At 41.2% G+C, this 13,284-nt stretch overlaps 1 long non-coding RNA gene across 3 annotated transcripts in view; it reads right to left on the bottom strand.

The window, feature by feature from the left end:
- LOC117655498 (uncharacterized) overlaps positions 1 to 13,284 on the bottom strand; it is a 67,597-nt gene that overhangs the window by 15,610 nt on the left and 38,703 nt on the right. For all 3 annotated transcript variants that reach the window (XR_015728893.1, XR_015728892.1, XR_015728894.1), the window contains exon 3: positions 1,263 to 1,383. This is a non-coding gene — a long non-coding RNA (uncharacterized LOC117655498). The remainder of the gene's footprint in view (positions 1 to 1,262; positions 1,384 to 13,284) is intronic.

Here is a 13,284-nt window from a genome sequence, read left to right as displayed (position 1 = left end):
ATAAAGAGAATTCCACCATCCAACTTCTATCATTGTGGTGAAAACAGTTTTTCTATAATCCAAATCACTAGGACCACTCCATCATCTCCAGAGGTTAATGTTTACAACCAACAGCAGAAGATAGTAGCTGATGGAATTCTGTCTGCATCAGTGATAAATGCCAAAGTAGTATGGAAATGCAGGTCTTAGTATCGTAGGTTTCTGATTATCAAATGCTTACATATCACAGTGCCGTATTTCATATTTGCTTCATTCACAAATTGAATTTACTGAATGGGGGAAAAAATCTATAAAAATTACTCCTCTGTGTTCTCCAGAAAGACTGAGCACACGACTATTATATCACCAGCACACCAGTGGCATTTGGAAATTGGTGTTGGTGAAGCCAACAAAGGAAAAATGCTGTACTAAGTGAGTTAAGGATGATTTGGTCACATCATGAATTATAACGTTGCAGAGCTCAGTGTATTCATTTAACCTATGATAATTGTGACCTCTTATAAAAATGCTTCAATATGCAACAAGCCATTGGTACAACAGAATGAATTAACCATTGTATCACTGATGGATCTATCCATGCAGAAGATTAGATCATTTTGAACAATTGTATTGCATAAAGTTAATTTCCAAAATGACTTGCTGGACAAATTTCAGAAAGGTAGCCATGTTAGGGGTATTCACATATATATATATATATTCATCATTTAGTACTTGATGAACCAATAATACTGGTTTCTACTTGAAAATATTAGGCTGCATCCAAACCAAGTTAGTTGCTCTTTAAAGGAGAATATGTGTATGTCAGGGTTGAAATGAGGGTTCCTCGGCGTTCTCTGAGCTTTGTTGTTTGCTTGCAGACGGTTCATTACCCAAACTAGATAACATCATCAGTGCTAGTCTAGTCTAGCACTGTCTAGACTAGCACTGATGATGTTACCTAGTTTGGACAATGAAATATCTGGAAGAAAACAACCAACCTCAGAGAGCACCAAGGACCCTTTGTACTTGCTCTTTATTTGTGTATAAATTTGTAAAACAAATTAGCCATGGACAAATCCACTGAGTTTGTAAGATAAAATTCTGAAATACATAGCGAGAGAATAATTATATATTACACATTTTAATTAAGTTTAAATGTGATGAAGCCAAATCAGTTTTAGTACACTATTCTTAAATGGCAATCTCTATCTCACACTCAAATGCAACTGTAAGCTCCAGCTTTAGAAGAGCCGTACTCTAAGCCAGGGGTGGGTTCTACTTACCTTTACTACTGGTTCGCATGTGCAGATCACCTATGATGACGTCCGGGTCAGTGGGCGGAGCCTCCCGCTGGTTTTACTACCATTTCTTGCAAACTGGGGGCAACCCACCACTGCTCGAAGCCTAAAAGACCATTTGAAAAACATACATCTAAATTGAAATGACAATAAAAAAAAAATCCTCAGTCTACTATATCTTCACTATTATATAATCTTTTTCATATCATCTCTCAGGAAAAAAGCCACTTTTTTTCATTCTAGTCCCTAGTATTTGAAAGTCCTGAAAATCTGTCTCTTTTACTGTTTAAATTATTTAAAGCCTCGCAAACAAGCAAGTGCATTTGTCTTAGTGTCTAGAGTCTAGAGAATCAGCTCATCTGAATTCAGAAGTCCATGTTGTGTCTCTTTCCACTATGTAAAGGATGTAGTTCCATATATTGGCATCTGTATGCCAGCCAATGTTTCTGATCTAGGCAACAACCAGTTCCAACAACTTGTTGCAGGTCTTTTTCTTACCCTTGTCTGCAAATGAAATGTAACATTTTGTTGAAGAGTGCACATACATCTCATTAAACAAAGCCAATCCAGACCCATTTTCCCTTCTCCTTATTTGCAAGCACAGAATTACTTTTCGTCATTCACACTTCAATATAAGGGAACTAGATACACTTTTTATAAAAGTGTTGTTATTCTAAGCTGCACCTTGCCCTGGCCTCCTATCATGAGCCCCCATCCCCATCCTGCAAGAAAAAAATACAGGAGGCATAACCAACAGCCTGGCCAGAGTGAATGCACAGTCCCCAGTCCCCAGGATACCCTGTGACAAGCTTCAGAAAGAAGCCCAGAATAAGCAGAAAAATATAGTTCCAGTTTCAATAAACTGGTTAGACAACACTCCAGAACTAAGGATGGAAACTCAGATCTGCAAAATACCAGCTGTGACACTGAGTAAGTCCATTCCTTTAATGTGAGGCCAATATCAGGTGATGTAGGATTTATGAGGAATGCCATCACGTATTAAATGTTTTCATAAACCTAAAACATAATTGGTTGAATCGTGATTAAGTTATTGTTGAACTATATTCTTGTAAACTCAGTGTGACTTAGCCATGGCTAATTTGTTTTACAGATTTCAATGAAATAAAGAGCAACTATCTTGGTCTGGATCCAGCCTAAAATTTTTAAGTGGAAACAGTTAGCATTGACTGATGAAGTACTAAATGATGAATATACCGTATATGTGAACTCCCTAATATGGCTACCTTTCTGGAATTTGTCCAGAAAGTCATTCTGGAAATTAACTTTATGAAATACACTTGTTCAAAATGATCTGAAATTTCTTGGCATGTTTTTTCAGAAGTGTTTTGCCATTGCCTCGTTCCTACGGATGAGTGAAAGTAACAGATCCAAAGTCATCCAGCTGGCTTTGTGCCTAAAGCGGGATTAGAAGTCAAGATCTTCCGATTTCTAGTCTGATGCCTTAACCACTGCAGCATTAATTGTTATTTATAAGACATTATTAATAACAATTATTATTAATTACAGTCCATACTAGACAATGACATTGTACATTCCCAGGCACTTGAGGCTTGAAAACTTCAACTGGTCCAAAATGGATTTGCTAATCAAGAATAGCATATTTAATACTACACACTAAGGCTAGATGCCTGCATTGGCTTTCAGTTTATTCCAGATCCAGTTCAAAATGCTGGTGAGTATCTTTAAAGCTCTACATGTCTTAGCTTCCACTAAACCAAATTTCCTGGCAAAGATTTAGCATGTGCTGGCTTCTCCGAGGCAAGAAGGTGTGAAATGGGAGGAGAAATCTGTCAATGTACCTTCTCAGAGATTTCACTCACAATCTCGAATGTCTAATCTCCTGTGAAAAGTGGCAACGTACAAAAAGGCTGTATATTGTCACCCTGCTTATTTAACTTATATTCAGAGAACATCATTGAAATGCCAGGCTGAATGAATCACAAACTGGAATTAAGATTGCCAGGAGAAATACCAACAACCTAAGATAGGCAGACAATACCACTCTAATGGCAGAAAGTGAAGAGGAAGGCTCTTGATGATGAGAGTGCAAAAGTTGGCTTGATTACTAAAAAATATTAAACGCTAAAAAACTAAAATCATGACGTCCAGTCTCATCACTTCCTGGCAAATAGAAGGGGAAGAAATGGAAGCAGTGATATATTTTATTTTCTTGGGCTCCAAGACCACTGCAGATGATGGCTGCAGCCCTGAAATTTCATTTCATTTATTTCATTTATTTAATTTTTATACCGCCCTTCTTCCGAAGGACTCAGGAAATTAAAAGATACTTGCTCCTTAAGAGGGAAGCTATGGCAAACCTAGATAGCATATTAAAAAGCAGAGACATCACCTTGCCAAAAAAGGTGTGTATAGTCAAAACTATGGTCTTCCGAGTAATAATGTATGGCTGTGAGAGTTGGGCCATAAGGAAGGCTGTGCACCTGTTCTGCCCCAGCTACGGACCCCAAAGAACGCAGCACACTCAAAGTTTGTACAAAACTTAATTTACTAAAATAACTCAGTCTTTTTCAAAACAAAGGCTGTTAATAAACTTTCTTAACAGCCTACAAGAAACCAAAGATAGGGTAATCAAAATCTTACTAAGTTTGGCAGAAAGCCCAGAAGCAATTTGCAGAGAATCCAGACGCGAAGGAGAATGAACTAAAGTTGTTCACTACAAATTGCTTCAGTCGGCATTCCTTCTTAAATAGGCTAAGAGAGTGGCCAATTAGCCCCAAGCCTTACTCTCGAGGAGACCTCCTCCTGAGGAGCCACTCCTGCCTTTTGGCAGCTCTGCGCGCCTGTGCATCGAGAAGAGGCTCCTCTTCTTCATCCTCTTCACTTAAAGGAGCTTCTGGAAGTTCTGAAGGCCCTGGCTGAATCCCTGCCTCTGGCACCACATCTTCTCCAGTCTCCTCATTGTCTGACTTGAGTGCCAGCTGCACACGGTGCTAGTGCAGCACCACACCAGCCTCCTCGCTGTCAGAATCAGCTACAATCCACACAGGTCGCTGATGGGCCACAACATCACCAAAGAATTGATGCATTCAAGAAGGATGTCTTCAAATCCCAAACACCCTAATGGGGGGCAGAGGGAGGGCAGGGAGGCACGAGGACCCCCAGAAGGCCAGGCGGAGCCAGTGCATGGGCACCAGCCAGGTGGTTTCACGTGTGCATGCATGCCAGAAACTGGAAGAGCAGGTGGCTGGCGCGCATGTACGTGCTGGAAACTGAAAAATCATCTGCTTTTCCTGTTTCCAGCGCTCGCGCACACGCGGTCACATTTTGGCACTCGGTGCTGAAAAGTTTAGCCATCTATGGTGGGGTTGCGAAGAATTGGACATGACTTAGCAACTGTACAACAATGTATTTAAGAAGGAGGTGGAAAAGGGATTATACAGGAATCCACTATTAAGGCACATCAAGAAATGTTGTTACCAAGAGGATTGATAAGATGTTGCCTCCACCATTCCACAGCAGTTTAGGTAACTGAGCAGATATTTTGCTGGTTTCTTTCTTAATTACATCTATAATTCACCTAATCAACCGCAGATACCCAGCGTTTACAATAATAAATATTAGTGTGCATAAAAAAGATGCAAAATGCTCAGACATTCACAGCAAAAGTTAAAATCATTGAACCCACCAATCTATCAACTGTTCCACCAATTCTTATACTGTTCCAGCAACTGTTCCAGCAATTATTATAACATCCAGAACAATCCAAATAAATCTGTGACAACAATTGTGCATTGGAAAAACTCTATTTTTAACCCTTTCCAGAATGCCTTATATTAAAGAACAAATATAATTTTGCAGGGGAGACCATTTCACAATGTACAATGGAAATATAGCATCTCCTATCCTTTATTCCCCTCCTTTAATGGAGTTGGGGAACAATTAATAGTTTTTCCCAGGAGGAGCCCTGGATACGTTGGCTTCTTGCAGGGGGAAGCCCCTTCTTGCATTTCTCACTGAGTATGAGATGTGCCTCTCATCAAGTTTAAGGGCAACAGGAGAAATGTAGAGTACAGGCAGATCATACCACAAACACAACTGTCTCATCCAATATTTCATTGCTGCCTGCCTCACTTTGCACTATCCATCCCTGAGGCAGCTGCTTCAATGCTGCATCGGGAATGAAAGCTCTGTATATTGCATTTACCAAGTTCACTCATCTACATGGTATGTGGCACTGTCTAGTCTTCTGTTATAAGAAATATTCACCCAAATGATCTATATGTCTACAGTATCTTGGATATGTCTACAGTATCTTGGATAAATCTACAACTTTGTCAGCCATTAGAGGTAGTCCAGGCAAAAGCACCAATCATGAATACTTACACTACTACCATTATTGTAAGGTTACAATAACAGGACATTGAAAGTGTGAAAGTACATTTCTCCCCCATTGCCTTTACAGTCCAAGAAATCAGGGTGGGTCCCTTATGAGATGTTTGCCATGCCTTCATTACTTCTGTGGACTAAGCTACTTATCTGACCTTGCCTAGTCTGCCACTGCTGGTGCTAGAGGTGCTCTTATTCTCCAAGATCATTTTAATCTTGGATGCATAGTTACCTACAGTATATGACGGCGAAGGGCAATAGAACATATAATATCCATTGCATGCACATATTTCAAAATGAGATAAAGTTTTAGGGACAGTAAATTTAAAAAGTGCAGTGCAGAAAGATTTCTCAAGAACAGGGGAATAAATTGGATTGAGTGTTCTGTTTCATATATGTGTGGATTGCTTTGCATCTGAAACCATGCACACTCAAATGCCTGATAAATGTATGAGCTGTGCAGCTATTAAATTCTTCTGAAAGGAGAAACTAAAGCTAAAATGACAACGATTGTGTGTCCTGGTGATCCCGTTAGCTCAAACGTTTACTACCAGATTTTATCAGTGATCTCTCCATTACAGAGACTGTTAATAAAATCAGTTAGGAGAATAGAATATAAGCAGAGTTGGCAAAACGGAAAACCCAACCCTAACCATTACCTTGCTAGTTAGCTGCAATTTGAATGCAATATTATTACTACATCAATCTAGTGGCTTTCTGCATCCGAGGAAGAGAGCTGCAGCTCACCAAAGCATATGCCTTTTACTAAAATGTGTTCATTGGAAATGGTACTTTCAGGCTCCTTCTGACTGTTTGCTTGTTGCCATGGCTTAATATGGCTGTCCTTCAGTGAATTAGGAAAGATATACATCTCTCTCCATCACCCCACCCCATCCCACTCCACCATCTGATGGATAGGAAAGTCCCAGTGGATTACTAGAGTCATCACACACTCAAGACGCTTTTGAATGACCAATCCAGAGCTCTAGTGAGAAAAATAACAGAATTGAGAAACCTTGCCATAAAGTTCACAGCAGAGTCACAATGACTTCTTTTGTCTACATCAGACTGCCTGTTGGCAAACAGTTACATTATAAGCAGCCAGATAGTTCTGAGTCACGGTACTTCTATTCTTTTGTTTGTCCAGATTCATCCTGAATATAGGCCAGTGTTAAGGCTTTTGAAGTCTTTGTCCAAAGACTTATCAATGGTTTGACATATGGAGATAAATTGTAATTTTTTTTCTGGTCAGCCTTGTGTCAGCTTGCTTTATTGCTTTATTGCTACCCCACTTTTTGCTCTGCCTGAACTCTCAGCATATGGCCACGATTCACACATAATATTAAGCTATAATGCAGCTTGATTGTTTTTGGTGTAGTGTACGGTATATAAAACCATTCCAAGAAAGAAGTGATAATTTGTATTTTTAAACACTGTATATCTCAAGGATCAATAAGATGATAGGCCACTCTATTAGAAGCTGAACTTCTGCCATCTCTAGAAATAAATAAAGAGTGACAGTAACTTTAGTTTAGTAGATCTTGGGATTCATTTCTTGGGTTGCAAGCTCCCTTTGGGAGCCCTAAATAAGCAGAAGCTTACAGTGCATGCTGTATGATGATGCCCCCTTTGGATAAGAATTTGGAAGCGATTAAGCATGGATACCTGGTAGCCCAAAGGTTACTAGAGCACTGATTAAATTCTTATTTAATTTCAAATGTTTATTGAGTTTTGAGGAAGTTTGTCTGAAGTTATAGAGAAATGGGGCACATTTCAAGATGAAATGCTAATTCTGCATTTACATTTTGAGCCTGAAGAGCAGCAATGTCTCCACTGTTGAAATCTGAATTGTTTCAAAGTAGTTGAATCGTTTCAATATGGGCACGACATCCTGCTTGCAGAGTTTCCATATATCTGCAGATCACTAATAAAGGAACAGAACATAGAAGTACATAGGGCAGCTTTTAAGGATATCCACCGGGGGATTGTGGAGTAAACAAAATCAAGATGGCTGCCACAATCATAAGGGGCATTATTACTAATGGGTTTACAACCCATTAGTAATAATGCGCAAATAATGTATTACATTACAAATCCATGATTTTTTTCCAGGGTGTAATATTCTAAATTAGTCAGCCAATATTCTGTCCAATTTATTCAACACAGATATTGAAATAACTTTTGCCAGCTTAGTTTACCTGTTCAATCTCTACCTGGAAACTGTTATCTGAAAAAGCATTTCAATTCCTGAGAACCTCAGAGCTGTTTTTACTATGCCAATGTGAAGTTACAATATGTACATGTGGGGTGGAGTATGTACTGATACATTTCCTGATTCGTTGGGGAAATACCAAAGATAATGCTCAATTCCAAAGAAAAAAAATAATGCATTGTTTATTATTGAACTTTTCCCATTTCCACAAGAATCAAAACGTTTTCTTTCAAGTTCATGGCCTTTTGTTTTCTAAAGAAGAAAAAAAAAACACTCTAGAGGATTATGGAATATATAAATGGCTAAACAGACAGACTTAGAAAAAGCTATTGTATCCTGCCAAACCAGGACTGCTTAACTCTTTTCAGGCAGAATTTAGTCAAGGCAAAAATGAAAAGATTTGCTTTCATTGACATTTATATTTATTTAAAACTTAATTTAGATAATGCGATTATTAATATGACTATTCTCCAATCATACATTACATCATTTTCCTCTTCATCTTTTAGAGTTCCGAGTTCCGAGTTAGTGATCTCTGCAGCTATTCCACTCAAGGCTTTTGAAGGCAGCATGGCTTTAAGGTTTCTGTTGGACACCTTTATACTAAACTATGGTTCATTTAACCCTGATTGATTCAAGAAGACGCTGGTCTGATATACAAACATAAGAAGAGCTCCATGGATCAGGGTATATGTCCTTTTAGCTCAGCTTTCTGTGTCTCTGAGTGGTTAACTAAATGCATTCAGGTTGTTCTCAATCCTAGACTGCATTCTTTTTCCATTTTTATTTCCCAATGAACTTTACTTAAAAGGATGCTTTAATGATTTGGAGAGTAGCAAACAGCTATCAATATTATTAGCTGCTGATGCCCTGATCTGCAAATAGCTTCCTTTTATAACTGTAGGAAGAAATATTCTTCTGGGTTCAGCTCCAAGTGGGGAAAAAGACACTGGAAACATGGAGACTGCTTGGAAAGATGGTTTAATGGTGGACAGGATCACATGGTTTGAGTTCCTGAACAGAAAAAGGGGCGAGACACAGCGAGCCCCTGGGTTTTATGCCCTCTCTGGCTTTGAACTTCCTGGGGCCCAGAAAGAGTATCCTGATTGGTTGTCAGACTCCCAGGGGGTGGGGGTCTTAGCTAACCTTGCTGGCTGATGTAATCTTTCCAGGTGCCATGTGGTGAGTTTCTGTTGCTAGATGGGTCCTATTGTGTTGCAGATGATGGTTCATTGACGAAGATTGAGTTTCTGCCTCTGACCCCTTGACAAAGGGTGGGGGCAGGAAGATGGGAGCTGCTTCGTCCTTAAAACATGCTTCTCCATTTCTCATCCAGGGAAACATAATAGTCTGCCTTTTTAATATTTCCCAAAATATTTCATTCCTCTAGGAAAGGGGTGGGTGCTAACTTCTTACATAACCATCCCTATTGACCTACAAAAGATATGAATGAGGAAAGATAAAATAACAGCTTCATATATCTGAAGGGTTAGCACATAGAAGAGAGAGTGGATGTAGAACCAAATTCATGGAATAATTACAGGAAAGTAGGTTCAGAGCAGGATTCAGGAGGAACTTCCTGGCTGTGTGAATTGGTAGCCCAGGGTGACCTTCACAAGTTGTAAAGCAAAGGAAAGCTGAAGCAACTACTTCCTTAATGACTGAGTTGTTGATCCCAATTGTAGTCTACCTGTATTGATCATTCTATTTCTGCTTCCTTCCTAATGGCTCCAAGCATGAATTTGCCATCCCCCCCGCTTTTTACATAGGTATTATATTTTTATCAAGCTGCCCACCATAACTCCTACTGGCTCCTTGTCAGTTCCCATTAATGTATACAATAAAATGTGAATTTCTTTTTTATTTCAACTCTATTTGTTTATTCAGAATTCCATTTCCCATTTTGAAATGGACTCACATAGTTTGGCCAGTTCCTTTTGGAACTCCTCATAATCCTTCCTGACTTTATCACTTTAAACAATTTAGTATTATCTTCACTGCTCAATCCAAATTCCAGATCATTTATATACAACCCTAGTATGATCCCTGTAAGACCTAACAAGGCATATCTTGTTAATATAGGATGGCCTATTTATTTCTACCTCCTGTTTTAAACCCGTCCCCAAACTACAAGAGTACCTAGTTTCTTATCACAGGGCAGATGAATTTGCTTAGGAACCTTTGGTGAGGACCTATATTTGAAAACCATTTTGAAAATCCAAGTATACAATTATCTAAAGGGTCACCTCTGTCGATACACCTGCCGACACCCTCAAAACATTCTAGAAAGTTAATGCAATAAAGTTTACCCTTGCAAAGTCCCTTTTTAAAATTATAGGTCAAACTGGCTATTTTCTGGTCCTTGGAAACATTAGGGCAAGGTTAGAAATTGCATATTTATCAGTGATTTCATGTTAAAGTTTTTTAAGAAGTCATGTCCAGAACATTCATTATCCCATGCTATCTGAGGGCACTGAATTTGCCCATTACTGTTATTATTGTTTTTAGGTGACGTTCTAATTTTATTTTCCACTTGTAAGCTAACTTTAGCTACTTAGTGATAGTATGTTGTTAACTTGGTTTAAGGGACTAATGTGGAAGTCTGCAGTGATTCAGTGAAACAGTTTATCAACTTCTAAGCAGTGGTGAAATCCAAAAATTTTCCCTACCGGTTCTGTGGGTGTGGCTTAGTGTGTGTGACTTGGTGGTCATATGACCGGATGGGCATAGCAAACTTGACGTCATTCACTCACTCTCACTCTCTCTCATTCTTTCTTTCTTGTCTCTTTCTTTCTTCTCTTTCTTTTCTCTCTCTCTCTCTCTCTCTCTCTCTCCCTTCCTCTCTCTTTCTTTCTTTCTTTTGGTGGCAGGAGAAGGAAGAAAGTGCTCTGGGAGGGCAGGCGGCCCGGAAGCAGCACATCCTGTCATGGGCTGGATGCGGGCAGCGGGACCCGAGGTGGAGGGGAAGGCAAGCGGACGGCAGTCGCCCAAAGGCCCCGTGGAAGCCAAGCGCACCAGGCCCAAAAAATGAGCGAGCTTCGCCATGCTCCCCTGAGGCGACTCTTCAGCTGAGCGTAGCGGGTCTCCCTCCCCTCCCCCGCTGCCAGTGTTGACCTTACCTTCTATATCCTCCGCCAGTGTATTCAGCATGCCCATCATCCCAATGGAGCCAGTGCACTGATAAAGCTGATGGTGGGTGGTCCTTGGTGGAGATGCAGCCACTGCTCTGGGGCTGAAAGGGGCGGCGGTGGCAGTCTGGGAGGGCAGGTGGATGTCCTGGTGCTGAACTTGCGGTGCACATGTGCAGCAGCCCCAGGATATCCACCTGTCCTCCTGAAGCACCATCGCTGCAATTTGCTTTCATTTCACGGTGGGAGAAGGAAGAAAGCAAACGCCGCCGCCATGGCGGTGCTTCAGGAAGGCAGACAGATGTCCTGGGGCTGCACATGCTGTGCACATGTGCAGCAGCCCCGGGACATCCGTCTGCCTTCCTGAAGCACCGCCATCATTCACTTTCATTTCATGGCGGGAGAAGGAAGAAAGTGAATGGCGCCGCCGCAGCGGTGCTTTAGGAGGGCAGGCAGATGTCCTGGGGCTACTGCACATGTGCACTGCATGTGCAGCACAGGGATACTCGCCTGCCCTCCTGGAGTGCCGCCGCCGCCACCCCCTCTCAACCCCAGAGCAAGCTGGCAACGGAAATGCCGGGAAGGCCACGTGGAAGGCAGGCAAGCATGGCAGGGCTGCGGGCCATGGGGAAGGGAGGAGGAGAGGCAGGCTGGGATGGTGGGGGGGCAGGGGCAGCTAGCTACGCCGTGACTCGCAGACTTACCTAGCAGACAGACCTGGGCCGCTCAGTTGGGGCGCAGTGCTTCAGGCACAGCAGACTGGGCAGGACCGGGCGAGTGAGCGGTGACCAGTTTGGGAGTGTGGCCAGCCAGTGATCGCTACCTGTTCAGTGACCCAGGCCAAATGTCTGCTACCGGTTCATCCAAACCGGTCCAAACCGGTCAGATTTCATCCCTGCTTCTAAGTCCTGGTTTATGAGACTCTGTACCCCCAGCATGCCCTTTGTTGCCTCTTCAGGAGAGTTTATATCCAGAGCAAACTATATCCTACTGTTTATATCCACTTCACCAGGTTTCTCATACTCGTATCTATATTTCTGTCTACCATCTAGTGTTTCTACATTCCCACCTTGGCTTGGAGCAGTTCACATACAAGAACCTATTGCAAACTTACCCTTTTTGTGTGCGTGTGGCTTTATCTATGTGCCTGTGTGGCTTCTTGACAGTGTATATCAGGGGTATCAAACTCAAGGCCCGGGGCCCGGATCCGGCCCATGTGGTAATTAGATCTGGCCCACGAGACCAGCCTAGAAACAGGAAAGGACCAAACTGTGGTGCTTCTACCAGTGAAAACAGGTTCCCAAGTGCCGTTTTCGACTGCCACGGCCTCCTGCAACCCTCTGCCAGTGAAAACGGATATATCATTTCCTAGATTGATACTGTCCCATACACCTTCATCCTTCAGGAGTGATTTTTCCAATGAAATGTGCTTTTCAGTCTGTTGGCTTTTTTCAGTGTAATCAGTTAAAAGATGGATGTTCTAATGCACCTTCCAGGTTAAAGTGCAGCCTATCCATTTTATTGTTTGGCTAGAAAAGTATCCAGTGCTTCACCAATCTAAGTAATCCTCCTGCCATCATCAACTGATTCATGCATTGAGACTGCTCACTCTGCCTAATTAGCTCTGCACAAGGAGCATTTCTGAGAAAGTCCCCTTGATAGTCTGAATATTAATATTCTATAGATTTTAATATTCTATCCATCAACCTAAATTTGACTTTTTAAAATTGGCTGATTAATTTCTTTCATGCCATTAGCACCAATGTGCAACACAATCACTGGTTTGTTACCAGCACTACCTACCATCTCAATAGCATGTAATATCTTCAATCTTTGCAAAAGACAAGCATTCACCTGGGTTGACAAACCCATCATGTATGCAAAAGAGCATATTGGAGCCCTGGCTAATGAAACATCATAACCCCACAGAAGTTGTTCAGTACTTTATAAACTGCAGTGAAGCAAACTCATGAGTTAGATAGAGAGATATGAAGTTCTGCCCATTTTAGTAGTATTTTATTATTTATTTATTGGCTGCCCATCTTACCACAGGGTAATTCTGGGTGACTTACAATATTAAAAGGATAAGATTATACAAAACCTATACACAATATGAACAAAATATTATTAAAAATAAGTACTCAGCCCTAACTAAAAGACAGAGAAAGGGAGTAGGATGAGCAGGGCGGGTGATCTGTTATTAATCTATCAACCATGCCCAATGTGAAGCAGCCCTACTGGAGCCCTAACGCAACTGGCAAAGACAGATGTTTAAGCTCTTGTGGAAGGTCAGGAGGGT

This window comes from Pantherophis guttatus, chromosome 7 (assembly GCF_059756535.1).
Source record: "Pantherophis guttatus breed Tessera chromosome 7, ASM5975653v1, whole genome shotgun sequence".
Taxonomy (NCBI): Eukaryota; Metazoa; Chordata; class Lepidosauria; order Squamata; family Colubridae; genus Pantherophis; species Pantherophis guttatus.
The sequence above is the reverse complement of the archived record's forward strand: the minus strand, read 5'-3'. Positions and strand labels throughout refer to the sequence as shown.